Raw genomic sequence first — 14,461 nt, forward strand, 5'->3', positions numbered from 1 at the left:
GCTTCTTCTAGGATAAGAGGAAGTTTCAGGTCACTTCCTCTGTAGTGGTTCCACCCACAGAGAGCCGCTCTACATTGCTCCTCCCTGGGGGCTCTATGGCTGCTAGTTGAACATCCAGGCCCCTGAGCCCTGAGGCCTGTTTCTTCATAAAAGCCAGTGGCGAGTGTGTGATGGAGGCAGCCATGTTTCCTTTTGGGACCCTGTGCTTCTCTTTGCTGTACCTCCACACAAGGCAAGAATGGTGGGATACATTTTACTGAAGGAGAAGGGTCAAAGTGGGCAACTTAAGGTATGGAAAAAAAAAACCCAGTGCCATACCATGAGATACCCAGATAAGTTGAACCTCTCACAGGGAAGTTACCAATTCCATTTCTGTTCCTGACCTATTTTTCTCCCCTACTTCTTCTCCAAAGGAGAGGGAGAAATATTTTCCTATTTTCTCTGTAATTGTTCTCTCTTCCTCAAATGAATTCTTATTTTCTATCAGCCTTCGACGAACGCTGAAGCCTTTTCATTTATTCTTTGCTTCCTCCTACCCAATTACTTACCGTTGGAACTGGTGGGAATAATAAAGAGGCCCCTTGTTGACTTTTTTGCTTCAAAGAAGCTACTTTCTTACTACCAATGGAGAAACTTGAGATGACCACCTTATTAGCCAAAGATCTTCATTTTCTCCACCAATCTTCTTGCTTTGGGGGACAGGATAGGGAGGAGAGATTATTCTTCTTTTAAATAAGATAACATAAGGCTCTATTGGAGTGATTTTGAGGGATGTTGTTGTTTTATGAACTTGAATCAGTGAACTCCATTGTAAAAACTGATCATACACTCCAACACTCCCCCAACAGTTTTCCTCTGCCTCCTGATACAAACTTTAATGTGGCCCTCATCTCACTGACTTAGACTTATTTGTTCATTGGCTAGAGACCACAGCCAACTCTTTTCAATTCCTCCAGAGCCCAGTATTGAGAAAGGCTCATAACAGGTAATAAAGAGATGCTTGCTGAATGAAGGTGAATTCAAAATACCATCCCATCTTCTGAGAAAGCCCCATTGCACAAATTCTAAAACAATGAGATTTCTATTTTGGGAAGTTTCCAAAACCTATTCTAATCTTCACTATTGGGGAGGAAGGGGATGGAAAGCCAAGGATCAACATTTGTGGAGTATCAACTCTGCATCAAGGACCAAGTGGGATACACCTTGCTTGCTTTATTCTCTACAATAGTCTTATTAGGTGAGAACTGGTAAATCTCCATTTTACTAATGAGAAATTGGGGTGCATCAAATGTTAAGAATTTTTCAGGTCACAGGTTAGTAAGAGATAGAACTGAGAAACAAACCTGAGACTGTCTATTTTCAAGACCCAAATTTCTGTCCATCTTCCTTCCTCTTTATCATTCCCTGGTAGGGAGAAAAAAAAAAAAACAACCAACAACAACAGTCTATTCCATAACACAGTACTGGAGCAATATTCTTTTTTTTAAATTTCTTTAAAGATTTTATTTATTTGAGAGTGTGCAAGAGAAAGCAGAAGAGAGTGCACAAGCAGGGGAAGGGGTAGAGTGAGAGGGAGAAGCAGACTGTCCTCTGAGAAGTGTGGAGCCCATTGCAGGGCTTGATCTCAGGACTCCGAGATCATGACCCAAGCCCAAGTCAGATACTTGACCAACTGAGCCACACAGGCACCCCTAGTGTTGCCAGTTATTAACTTTTTAATTTTTTATGAACATATAATGTATTATTAGCCCCAGGGGTACAGGTCTGTGAATTGCCAGGTTTACACACTTCACAGCACTCACCATAGCACATACATTTCCCAATGTCCATAACCACACTACCCTCTCCCTACCCCACTCCTGGGGGCAACCCTCAGTTTGTTTTGTGAGATTAAGAGTCTCTTATGGTTTGTCTCCCTCCTGATCCCATCTTGGTTCATTTATTCCTTTACTACCCCCCAAACCTCTCATGTTGCCTCTCAACTTCCTCATATCAGGGAGATCATATGATAATTGTCTTTCTCTGATGGACTTATTGTGTGGAGCAATATTCTTAACCTTTCTTTTTGTTCTAATTTCCTTGTTTCCCTTCACCTAAGATTAGAATCCATACTACCCAGTCTGAATAACAAGGCAATATTGCCCAGTGGTTAACAACTTCCATGGGCTTCCATGTGCCAGTGCCAATGGGGGCTCTATAATTTCTTACTAAATCTTATGAAACTATTCCCTGAAAGGGATATAGTAAGAGCATCTCAGTCAGTCTGAGCTGTTATAAGAAAATATGGTAAACTGTATTCTCTGCATCTACAACAGAAATTCATTTCTTCAAAGTTCTGGAGGCTGGAAGTACAAGGTTGGGATGCTGGCATGGTAGGGTTCTGCTCAGGACACTATTCCCATTTGCAAATTGCTAAATATTATATTAGCTAGCTCTCTGGCCTCTTATAAGGGCACTAATTCTATTAATGAAGGCTCCACTCTCATGATCTAATTACCTCTCAAAGGGTCCACCCCCACATGTTATTGCATTGGGATTAGGGTCTCAACATATGAATTTTGAGGGAGACAGAAACATTCAGTCCATTGCAAATAGAATCTCTGTTACAGAGTTTTTTGAATATTAAGTAATAAAATACATATAAAGCACTCAGTGCTATTCACAGTAAGGCTTGATCAAGGCAAGCTAGTATAATGTGTTGTTATTTTTTATAGATTTCTTAAAACTGAGGAATACTTGACATACAATATTACATTAGTTTCAGATATACAATATACTGATATGATATTTGTATACACTGTGAAATGTTCACCATGATAACTCTAGTTAACATCCATCATCATATGTTCTTAACAAAATGTTGTTGTTGCTAATAGAACTTTATAATGTCCTTCCTTTCTAACCTTTTTCCTTTTCTCAAAAAGTTCTCCATACCACAAACTTGCCTTCAGTCAGGCTGGGCTCTCCATACTTTGCCAAACTCTATGATTATCCCTGCTTTTATTCTTTTGCTTAAACTAACATCTCTTCCTTTCCATCTGCTCATGCAAATCTGATCAATTTTCTCACTTTCTCAAGCAAAGCTGGTCACTCCAAATAGCTATCTTGTGGATGTCAATTGGCTTCTTTCCCAAGCTACATCAAGGCAGATTGCTCAGTGTGCAGAGTGACTATGGCAGCAGGAATGGGGGTTAGGCATGGGCTCAATGACATTGACTTTGCCTTAGTCAGGCTGGTCTAGCTACCATCACTATCATTTAGCCTGCCTGCCAACACCAGAAACAGTCCTGAGCTCTGATATAACACCATTCCCTACAGTGGAAGAGGGAAGGCAGGGAAGAGCAGCTAGTCACTTAGTGGGAGATTGATTGCATTCAACTGTGATGGAAGGAGCAACAATTTGCCTTCATGTGACTATATATGTATATGTATTCTAAATACAGATTGGTACCCATTCCCATGATGTGATTGCCAGTGCCACCATTCGCAGATTTATAAAGTGAACTATTCACTATCATGCTATTTCACATACCATTGTTTCTCATCAAATATCTAATTTCTCAGAAAAAGATGTGTGGCTTGGCCTCATGGCCACAAAACTCACTGCTCTCACCATGGGCTCCACTACTGGAAAAGCAGTTGGCCTCACAGAATGTTGAAGAAGCCTATTGAAGGGACAGTTCTAGTGCTTGTTACAATGGGAAGTTATATCTATGAGGTTGGAAAAGTGTCCTCAAGGTTGTGACATACACTTTAGAACAATGACCTGTATTGGTGCCATTTTGCCAAAATGCATAGTTCTTAAAACTAAGGGGTGAAGTTGGGAGTGGCTTCCCTTGCTATTCCATCTCATATCACATTCACTAGATTTTGTTAAAAATCCCTGAAATTTTGGGCTCTGCTGGCTAATAGGTATTGATTCCCAAAGGGGGAGTGGTTCTGCCAGGGGCCACACCAAAAGTTCTACTGAATAGAAAGCTAAGATATACTATTTAATCTTGTTTGGTTCCTCAGACTAGTAAACTTACTAAGGATAAAGAAGAGGGTTACTCTACTAGACAGGGTTCTTAATCCTGATTATCAAGGGAAAATTGGACTCCTGTATAAAATGGGGGCAGAGGAGACTATGACTAGAATTCATGGGATTCTGTAGGCCTCCATTTTCAGTCATGAAAGTTAATCAAAAACTACCCAATTAATGCAGGACCACTGAGGACTCAGATTCCTTAAAATGAGGGTTTGAATCAACCAACCAGCTAAAGAAATTTGACCAGCTGAGGTGAAGGCTAAAGGGAAATAAAACAAACAAGCAAACAAACAAACCATGGAATAAGGAGTAGAGAAAGGAACTGCAATCTCTGCTGTAGCTTAATGTTCAATACAGAAATAAGAAACATATCATATTTCATTGCAGTTTGTATATCTTTTCTTTTTTTTTATATATCTTGTTTCTTGCTTGACTTGTACACATGTGTGCTTTTATTATTGTCTCTCCTTCTTCTGCTATTTTAGATAAGAAATGTCATTAATAGTTAATGACAAAAATAGTTAATGACAAATAGGTAAATAAATGGGACACCGGGGTGGCTCAGTCATTTAAGAGACTGACTCTAAATTTTGGCTCAGATCGTGATCTCAGGGTCGTGAGATGGACCCCTGCATCTGGCTCCGAGCTCAGCCGGGAATCTGCTTCTCTCCCTCTGCCTCTCCCCCCGACTTGCATGTACACTGCTCACTCTTTCTATAAAATAAATAACTCTTTAAAAAATACATAGGTAAATAAATAGGCAGTAGTTTAAAACAGTAGAATTTTGCAATTTAGTCTTAAGATATCAAATACCTCAGTGGACTTTTTACTGATCTATGGGAGAAATTAACTTCACCAGAAAGGGATGCCATGACTAGTGGGATCTTGTATTTCCCCCTTTTGGGGAGAGAATAATTTGTGTGAGAAAGAGTCGCAGTGATGATGTCACAGAAGTGGTGGATTAGAAAGCTGTAAGAGTTGTTCACTCCACAGAAGCAACCATGAAGTTGGAGAAAACTGACAGAATCAATTTTGTTGTAACACTGGGATCTACTTAATATCTTAATATCTTCATTAAGCACCATGGAAGTGCTTAATGAAGATGGACACTGGTAAATTTGGTAAGCACATATAATGGATTTCTTTTCTTACTGGTCTACCATACCCCATTTCTCAGCTCAACGGGGGCTACAGTGACTGTGGCTGGTATCCTCAGTATGATTTGTTGATGCTGGGGGTGGGAGTGAGCCATACAGATCTTGTTGTGTGGTTTGACCAAGTTCAGCATTTCCCTGAGGGACTGATGCAAAGACAGGCTTTTGTTTGTCCCCATCCCCTGGGTCTAGAGCAGCTTCTTAGGTGACATCTATTGAAAAATCATTTGAAGATATGCTGCCTATAACTGCCTGGGCCAAGGGATCCCAAAAGTCTGGGAAGAAAAAAACTGGGGAGGAAGATCCTTGAGGGCAGTAAAACCTTTGAATAGCTATTGCATTTTGCAGGGAATTCAGACTGCAACACAAAGGCCCAGGGCCAGAAGCATGCTCATAAAAGACCTGAGACGATCTTAGGCTTGCCTCTCTGGCTGATCTTGGCGTTTTGCGCAAGTGGGATGTGAAGGCTAACACAGAGTGGTAAATAGCTTGGCTTAGTGTTAAAGGAGTGCCCCAACCCAAAGCCATCTCCAAAAACTGAGAAGTAGCCACCTTTTTGGCTCCCAGTGTTTAAAGAAATCTGTGGCATCATCCCTCTTCTTCCTCTACATATATAAAATACGTGTTCACACTGTGTGTAAATGTTCAATGAAGATTATTTCTTGGTGCATTGCATTGCTGACTCTTTCAACATAATGAGTATTATTAAAATTACATAGTAAAAAAAGAGAAATCTCTGCAGATCATTGGATGACCTCTGAGATAACATCACAGAGACCTCCATGAGCCCACACAGGAGGGAATATGGTCTTTGTAAGAATAATTTGGAAAGGTCATTAAACATACAGATGACTGAGGCCCTCAGTGATAAGGAATAAAAACCCTAGGGAGGGGGAGACTTTGATTTTTAGAGTTGCTCCTTTTAAATATTCAAAATTTCTAGTTTTCAACAGAAGATTCCAAAGTATACAGAGAAATGGGGATGATATGGCCCAGTCACAAGAAAAAATAAAATTGACAGAAACTTCCAGAAGATGCCCAGACTTTGGACCTCATCAAAAAAGACTTCACATCAACTGTCTTAAATATGCTAAGGGAACTGAAGGAAAATACAAAGAACTGAAGAAAATGACGAGAATAATGTCTGAACAAATAAAGAATATCAAAAGAGATAAATGAGTAAAGGGAGCCAAAGAGAAATTCTGGAGGTCAAAAGTACAATAGCTGAAATGAAAAATTCATTAAGTAAATTTACTAAACAAAATGAAAAATTCACCCTCAGAGCCTCCAGAAGGAAAAGTTGCTGTGGACACCTTGACTTTAACCCAGTGTAATTGATGATAAACTCCCGACCTTCAGAACTGTAAGACAACACATTTGTGTTATTTTAAGCTACTTAATTTGTGGTACCTTGTTACAGCAGCAATAGGAAACTAATACAATATGCTTGAGCTAATTCCAAGTGTTCAGTTTCTCTCTACTTGGAACATCTAGAGTGGTGTCTGTTTTCCTGACCGGATATTCATAAGTAGGTATTCTGTCCCTATTTGTGGAATAAATGACAATACAAAAGCTATGAGGTCTATAGCAAGTCTGTTGACCTCCACTTTGGAACTGACCCTGAGATAAGGATTTGGTTGCCATGTTTCCTGGAAAACGTTGGTGAGGGAATGGGGAAGCAAGACAGGGAAGGAAAGATGGCCAAGGCCAATAAATGCTATCAAGTGAATTATCACTGTGTTAAATCAAAACCGAATCCTTTTGGGACACCCTGTGAGCCAGTGTAGAACATGAACCTCAGAGTCCTTTCTACCTGAGGGGCATGGGAGCTGCCATCATCCTTGGTCGGGAGCTATGTTAACTCATTGGCACTTCTCACTTGCACTGTGTGGGGACAGAACAGGCTCAGGTGGTCAGAGAAAGCTCTCAGACCAAGGGATGCAGATACAGGCAGTTGGAAGTTGAGCGGGCATGCAACTTAAGCAGTAAGGGCTAGGGGATGGGGACAGGGGATCAAAGTCTCACCTACAAAGTCTCTTCTAGCTCACTCAGGCTCAGTCGCCTCCTTTCTATTAATCAATAGAGACATATTTTATGCATCACTCCTGAGCAAAGCAGTGCCTTTGAGATAATAATGCCTACATTTTGTCCTTTAGCAGATCTGCAGGGCTTTTGAGAACAAGAATCATGACCTACTTTTCCTTCATATTTCTCACAGCACTGAGCAACATGTTAAGCATATTATAAGCACTCGATATGTATTTTTGAAATGAATTGACTGCCACAATTATGCAATTTCTATTTCTTACCCTTGAAGGTAGTGCTCTATGGAGTTTTCTCCCTGCTTCCTCTATTCCTTTAAATGTTTCCACACCTTCCTTAATTGAAATATTTTAATTACACATTAATAAGTGATCATAATAACTAAGGAAATGATCCAAAGATTTTATTTTTATTTTAAGTCTCTCCCTACTACGTCCATGTTTACCTTTGGGGGTAACTGGTGTTCATACCGTACTGTATCTGTTAGCTTTCCACAGTTTCTTCTATTTCCTTCCATTTTCTTCCTTCCATTTCCATTTCCTTTTATCTTATATATATATATATATATGTGTGTGTGTGTGTGTGTGTATGCATGTGTGTATGTATGTGTACACACACATATATACTTACTACATTTCTGACTTTATAAAACATATGATTATACTATGTGCCTTCCTTTATCACTTGCCAGTTTACTTGACAGTATTCATAGAAACCCATATAGGTCAAGGGGCTCAGTCAGTTAAGCTTCCAACTCTTAATTTCAGTTCAGGTCATGATCTCAGGGTCATGAAATTGAGCTCCACATCAGTCTCCATGATCAGCCAGGAGTCTACTTGAGGTTCTCTCCCCACTCCCTCTGCCCCTCCCCCTGACTCTCTCTCAGATAAATAAATAAATAAATAAATCTATCTTAAAAAAAAGAAAAGAAAGAGACCAGTAGGTCAAAATAGATCTAGTTTGTTTATTTTAACAGTTGTAGAATATTGTCCTTTGGATGAACTGTAATTTATTCAACCATTACTCTATTGCTTTCTTGAAGAACATTTAATTTTCTTCCAGCTTTTTGCCTCTTCCAACAATGCTGCAGTAAACATTCTAATACAAACATTCATATATATTCCTCGAAGTGGTGTAACTACATCACAGGGGATGCACATTTGAAATGTTCATAGATCTTGCCAGATTATCTCCCACTTCTTATCCACATTGAAAGTTCTCATTTCCCTTAAACATTCCTTATTTTATTATATGTAGTGAGATTTGCCTAGCCACTATTAATGCAGACTTGTTCCTAAGAGTTATTTGCATTTATCAGTTGTCATTAGGATTTTCTTTTGGAGGGCAGAAATCAAGGGGATTTCTTCCTGCCCTGGGGGAGAGGGATGTAGCAGAAACTGAAATGGAAGGGGTCTTTCTTTCACCCAAGTGAAGAAATATAAAGCAGTTCGGGGGAAGGAGACATTTCCCCACTTCTAAGTGGAAACAGTGTAGTTTTCTTGAGGGCATTGAACCTGAACCAAAGACTCGGAAAATCAACAACAGCAGCAGCAACAGCCTCCTTGAACAAAGCCATCGACTTGAAACATTCTAGGGGATTAGCAGAAATAATTAAGTTGTACTTCCGAGGGGTCATTAGTGGGTAGCAAGCATCACTGAAACAGTGTGGTTGCAATTGAAGTAACATCTCTGCTTCCTCTACCACTGGCTGGCAAGTTGTGGGAAATTTTCTATTACACATGATTGGACTTGAATTCTCAAATTGGCCTTATAATTCAGATCACTTTTAGTAGACCCACTTCCTGAAATAGCAAATTTTTTCTCTCTGTTGATCTTTTTTTTACTGTGAAAATACCTTGGAGTTGAGAAATACAGTGACAAGATGATTAAAGATCTTATAAATATAGTTATGAACTTTTAAATCGAAGATCATAATCTTCATCTTGTTTGCAAATGAGCTTCCGAAATCATAAGCAAAACTTTCCTTCTTTCTGGGAAATTCCCACTTCAAAGGTAAAATGAAAGCCTTTTCTTAAAAAGGAATTTTCAACAAAGAAATGGTGTTAATGGATATACCTAAGGACAAAATTTGGTGGAGTAAAGAGGCATATACATTTTATGTTCCAACCCAGCTTGACCAATTTTCCTGCTTTGCTGAAAAGTTCATTTTCAAAACATCAGTGCTCTATTATTTGACAGCTTGCTGCTTCTGAAGCTCTAAATTTCTGGTGTGCAGCTAATATATACATTTAGCAGGCACAAGATCTGAATTCATATGTATGCAACTCTTGAATTACATGGTGCTGTCAAGTATTGACTTTTATGGTTGATAGCTTTAATATTACTATTTGTGTCTCTATAAATTATTTTCGCAGAAGCCAAAAAAGAGGAAAATCCAAGTTTTATTAATAGACATACTAAGCATAACACTCAACATAATTGATATGAATATCAATAGCATGATTTTAATAACATCAAACATTTTAGAGTCACAGGGAAACATCTCTAAATGTAGAATATGAGTGGTGCAGTGAATCAGGGGCAAGATCTTGGGAGGAAATACCTGACTTGAATCTATGAACAGAAGAGAAGAATCTGAAAGCCATTAGAGACAGCAACAGAAATAGTACCAAAGATTCACATTTAACATAACCTTGAATTTCACAATCCCAAACAATAAATTGGCCACATGGTGGTCATCAAGATTCCTAGGACTAGGAAGACAACATGACATTGTTATTCTTCTTAAGAGTTGTACGGAACGAATTGTGTGGTGTGAGTGTGTTGGGAGGTGGGAAAGGGAATTCTTAATTGAAGAGAGACAGTCCTTCAGAGAATTTCCTGCTGAGAGGAATTTCATATTCAGGGGGTGTTTGTTTAGCTTCTCTGCAGGCTTGAGGCAAGGCTCTCAAGAGTGGTAGGTGTTGGAAGAGAGGGAGCTTTTGACAGAGTTTGTAGGAGAGGCCAAAGTAATGCAGAAATGACCATGCACAGAAGATCCCATAATGGAGCATCTCACTAAACACATGTGAATCTCGTGCTGAGTAAGTAAGGCCAGAAGCCAGAGACCCACACAGTGTTCAATGTCTCTGTCTTTTGACTCATGGGAAGAGATCCTTGAACTAACCAAGACCAAAGATCAGGCAGGGAAAATTGATCCTTATTGCCTCCCATTCAGTCCCTTCTCGCTCTGTCTAACTTCTAGCTCTCTGACCTCGGTCGTACCCTCCAGTTACTCAGGATTCCTCAGTTTGTTGTTTCCTACCTGAATATATCCTTTTTTGGGCAGTGCTGAGTTGGATTGGATGATATCACCCCCAGTCTTTGTTTCCTTTTATCCTAATAAAACCTTACCCTTCCCGAAGTTCATTCCTGCAGAGCTTTACTCAGCAAATAAAGTGATCTGGGTTATTGTCTCAAAAGGATGTCTCTTATCTAAAATACTTGCATCCTGACACAATCTCTCAGAGCCTCAGGGAAAAGATAGGTTCACACTTTGGTCTTTTCAGTTGAGCAATATGATCGGGGAGCCATCGTAGTGGAGGTAGAAGATTCCTTGGTTTTCCCCGGACCACACCAATGTAAATAGCTGTCATTGCTTGCCTACAGAAGTAGTTCTAAGGAAATGCCATGATGTTCCTGTGGTCTTCAACACCCTGGCTGCCCATCCCACCATAATCAGAGACACCCCCATGGGCAGTGTTGATGGATAAGGACAGACCACCGTGTCTTCACTCTGGCGGGACTGGGCCCACAGAGAACCTGCTATCCCAAGGGTTTCCCAGAAGACCCAAATAACTCAGTCTAGAAGTGCAGGTAAGCTAATATTCTGTAGACCAATAAAGGACTGGAAATAGGAAGAAGCCATTGCTTTTCCTTTCTCTCCCAACAGACTGTTCTGAGACACAATGTTTTCATGCCTCCTCTCTGGACACTTTCTACTTGAGCAGGTTGTGTTTTGCTATGAGGCTGTGGCCATGCCAGTAATAAACCACCCTGTATTTTCTTTCTTTCCTTCCCTGTCTCACTTCTGTCTTTTTTGTTCCTGGCTTCCATGGGATTACCCCCACACACACACCAATAAAAGGCTCAAGTGTAGTTTCTCTCATTGGTTCTGATTTTTAGGGAATTAGGGCCAAAACACAGAGTAAAAATTGATTATTAACAGTGATCAAAGGAGCACTCAAGTGTATGTGTATTCTGTTAACTATAAGCTAAATTTGGTGTTGTTGAAGTCACCCAAAGGTTGTATGATACAGGTTGTTGAGTGAAACATGATGTGGCAAGGTGTGAAGGAGTGGAATATAACAGGAATGTCTAAAAAATGGTTTCCAAAGGGGAATGGCCCAAAGGCAAAAGAAAGTTCATATAAATGGAATGTTTCCAGAGTGCCATGCTACAGACATGTGTCAACTGTGCCTCACCCACAATGTGGAAAAAGAATACAGATGAGATCCGTGGACAATCCTGAGGGTAGTTCTTTATTCCAGACATAGTGTGTGTGGACAGCTTGAGTTGTTGGCTTGGCCAAAGCCCTCTCTCAGAGCTGGATCTAGCTGGGGGTCTCTAGAGAGTCCTGGGGAGCAGCATGTTGTTCAAGTTCTACTCTGAGTCTATGTATTTTCAAGGCCACGTAAAGCTCATCTGTGTATATACTTGATAATTGCTCTGTAAAACCAAGAATCTGCTTTTACATGGGGTTCTTAAAATACTTTCTACTTTACAACCCATTTCTACTTATATTTCTTAGATAACCAAAGATTCAGAATTACCATATATGTAACAAGATAAGTGTCTCCACAGATCCATGTGGAAACTAGGGGCCAAGAGTGGACAAGTGTCCTCTAAATGAAATTAAGGGGAAATGTAATAATGGCTTTAATAAGGTCACATTGAAAGGGAATGACAGGATAAATTGGACCATTTTAGAACTTTGCAAAGTGTAAGAATTAAGGTTATATTACTAAAAAATCCATCTAGATAATTCTGGACTCTGAAAAAATTAATGGGAAGTGGATCTAATTATTTGAGTTGAAATGCAGGAAATGTAGTTGATATACATATTTAAGGACATGTCATTTTTTGCCCAAGATATCTGGACTAAAGTGCTGACAAAGATCAATTTAATATTGAATGACATTATTTCAGGAGAGCTACAATCTTTTTTAAAAAGAGATTTAGGTGGAAAAACCTGCTTAAATAAACAAATTGTGAGATAATATTTCATTTGGATTTGGGTCACTGGATAGGATAAATATGATTTTCAAATATAAATAAAATTGGGAGACCAAAAAATACTGGACAAAAATAGACCAAGTGCTCTTTAACCTAAAATCAAGGAACGATAATGAAAACCAATATAGAAACAGTCAAGAGTAACAACATATTTGATTTGCTGTCTTTGAAAAAAAATGCAGCACATTTTAGGAATTTAAAGCTTTCAGCTACCTTCAGATGGATTTGCCTGATATTATCTGGAAAATATTTCAATCTGAAGATAGTTTAACTAGAAAAAAAATTATCTAAGAATTCATTCAAGTTTCAGGAATTTAAAATCGTGCCAAGCACTCAGTTTAAGTTTTTTCTATATATGATCTTGTCGATTGCTCAGAAGAACTAAGAGAAGCAGTTCAAGATGGTGGCGTAGGAAGATCCTGAACTCACCTCCTCCCACAGACACACCGAATCTATAACTACATATGGAACAATTCCCTCTGTAAACTAACTGAACAGCTCCACCACAACAAAGATAAAAGGACCACATCAAGACAGGTAGAAGAGGCAGAGACATGGACAAACACACACACACACACACACACCCCTTCTGCTTGTGTGGTGACCTGCAATCAGGGGGGATACAAATATGGAGTTTCTCCCTGAAGAGTGAAGGGTTCATGCCCCACATCAGGCACCCAGACCCTTAGGACCTATGACAGAGAGATGAACCCCCAAAATGCTTGGCTTTGAAAACTGATGGGACTGATGTCCAGGAGACCCAAAGGGCTATAGAAAACAGATTTTTAAAAAACCCAGATTTTAAAAGATTTAAAAGCTGCTGCCTGAGGGTCTGGCTTCCAATCGCTGGACTCATGCATAGAGTTACCCTTCCACCCCCAGAACCCTGAGTGAGAGCAGCAGTTTGAAAAGCCCTTAAGGGATAAGTGAAGGAGATTCATTTGCTAATCTTTTTTTTTTTTAAAGATTTTATTTATTTATTTGACAGAGAGAGAGAGATCACAAATAGGCAGAGTGGCAGGCAGAGAGAGAGGGGGAAGCAGGCTCCCTGCTGAGGAGGACCCTGGGGTCATGACCTGAGCCAAAGGCAGCTACTTAACCAACTGAGCCACCCAGGTGCCCCTGCTAATCTCTTTTTTTCCCAAGATTTTATTTATTTATTTGAGGAATAGAGAGTGAGTGAGTAAGAGAGCACAAGCTGGAGGAGGAGCAGAGGGGGAGGGAGAAGTAGCCTCCCTGCTGAGCAGAGAACCTGATGTGGGGCTTGATCCCAGGAACCTGGGATCGTGATCTGAGCCAAAGGCACCCATTTAACTGACTGAGCCACCCAGGCGCCCTTCATTTGCTAATCTTAAAAAGTGTCTGCCCGAATGACAGGGACCTGTTGGAGCTCCCTCTGGGGAGGATCTCCATTCTTGTGTTCTTGCTCTACCTAGTTAGCACTAGTGGGCATGGCCTGTCTCATATCCTCTCACAGCCCTGCGAGAACTGGTGAGGGTGCCCACCCCTGAGCTCCTTTGCAGTCCAGCTAAAGCAGGGGGGGATGTGTAGTCCACACAGAATATGACCCTTTGAGTACCCTGCTCTTGAGTTTCTGGGCCCCATGGGACTGAAACAATAAGAGATGGTTTGAAGCAGGCTATCACCCCCAGCACGTGGCCCAGACAGTGGCCTAAAATGCACCCATATTTCCCTAGTTAAAAGGTCTATTTATTTGTCCTGGATCTTCCTTGTGAAGGGCAGACTTCAGGTTTACCGTGCATCTAGTAACTATAAAAGTGCTCTCAGAGACTATAGGCTAGGGACATCATTTTTGCACTTTCCCTTGGCTTCACTACAGCTCACCAGTACATTCCGAATATACGATTACACTCTCATCTAGAGCCCTAATTTTTGCCATTCTCACCCTAGGGTACACTTCCAGATCACCTGGTCTGGAGGCCAGCAGTGCTTAGGACTGTGGTTCCATACCACTGTATACATTTGTATCCTTTAAAAGCTG

The sequence above is a fragment of the Mustela erminea genome, chromosome X (genome assembly GCF_009829155.1).
Source record: "Mustela erminea isolate mMusErm1 chromosome X, mMusErm1.Pri, whole genome shotgun sequence".
NCBI lineage: Eukaryota > Metazoa > Chordata > Mammalia > Carnivora > Mustelidae > Mustela > Mustela erminea.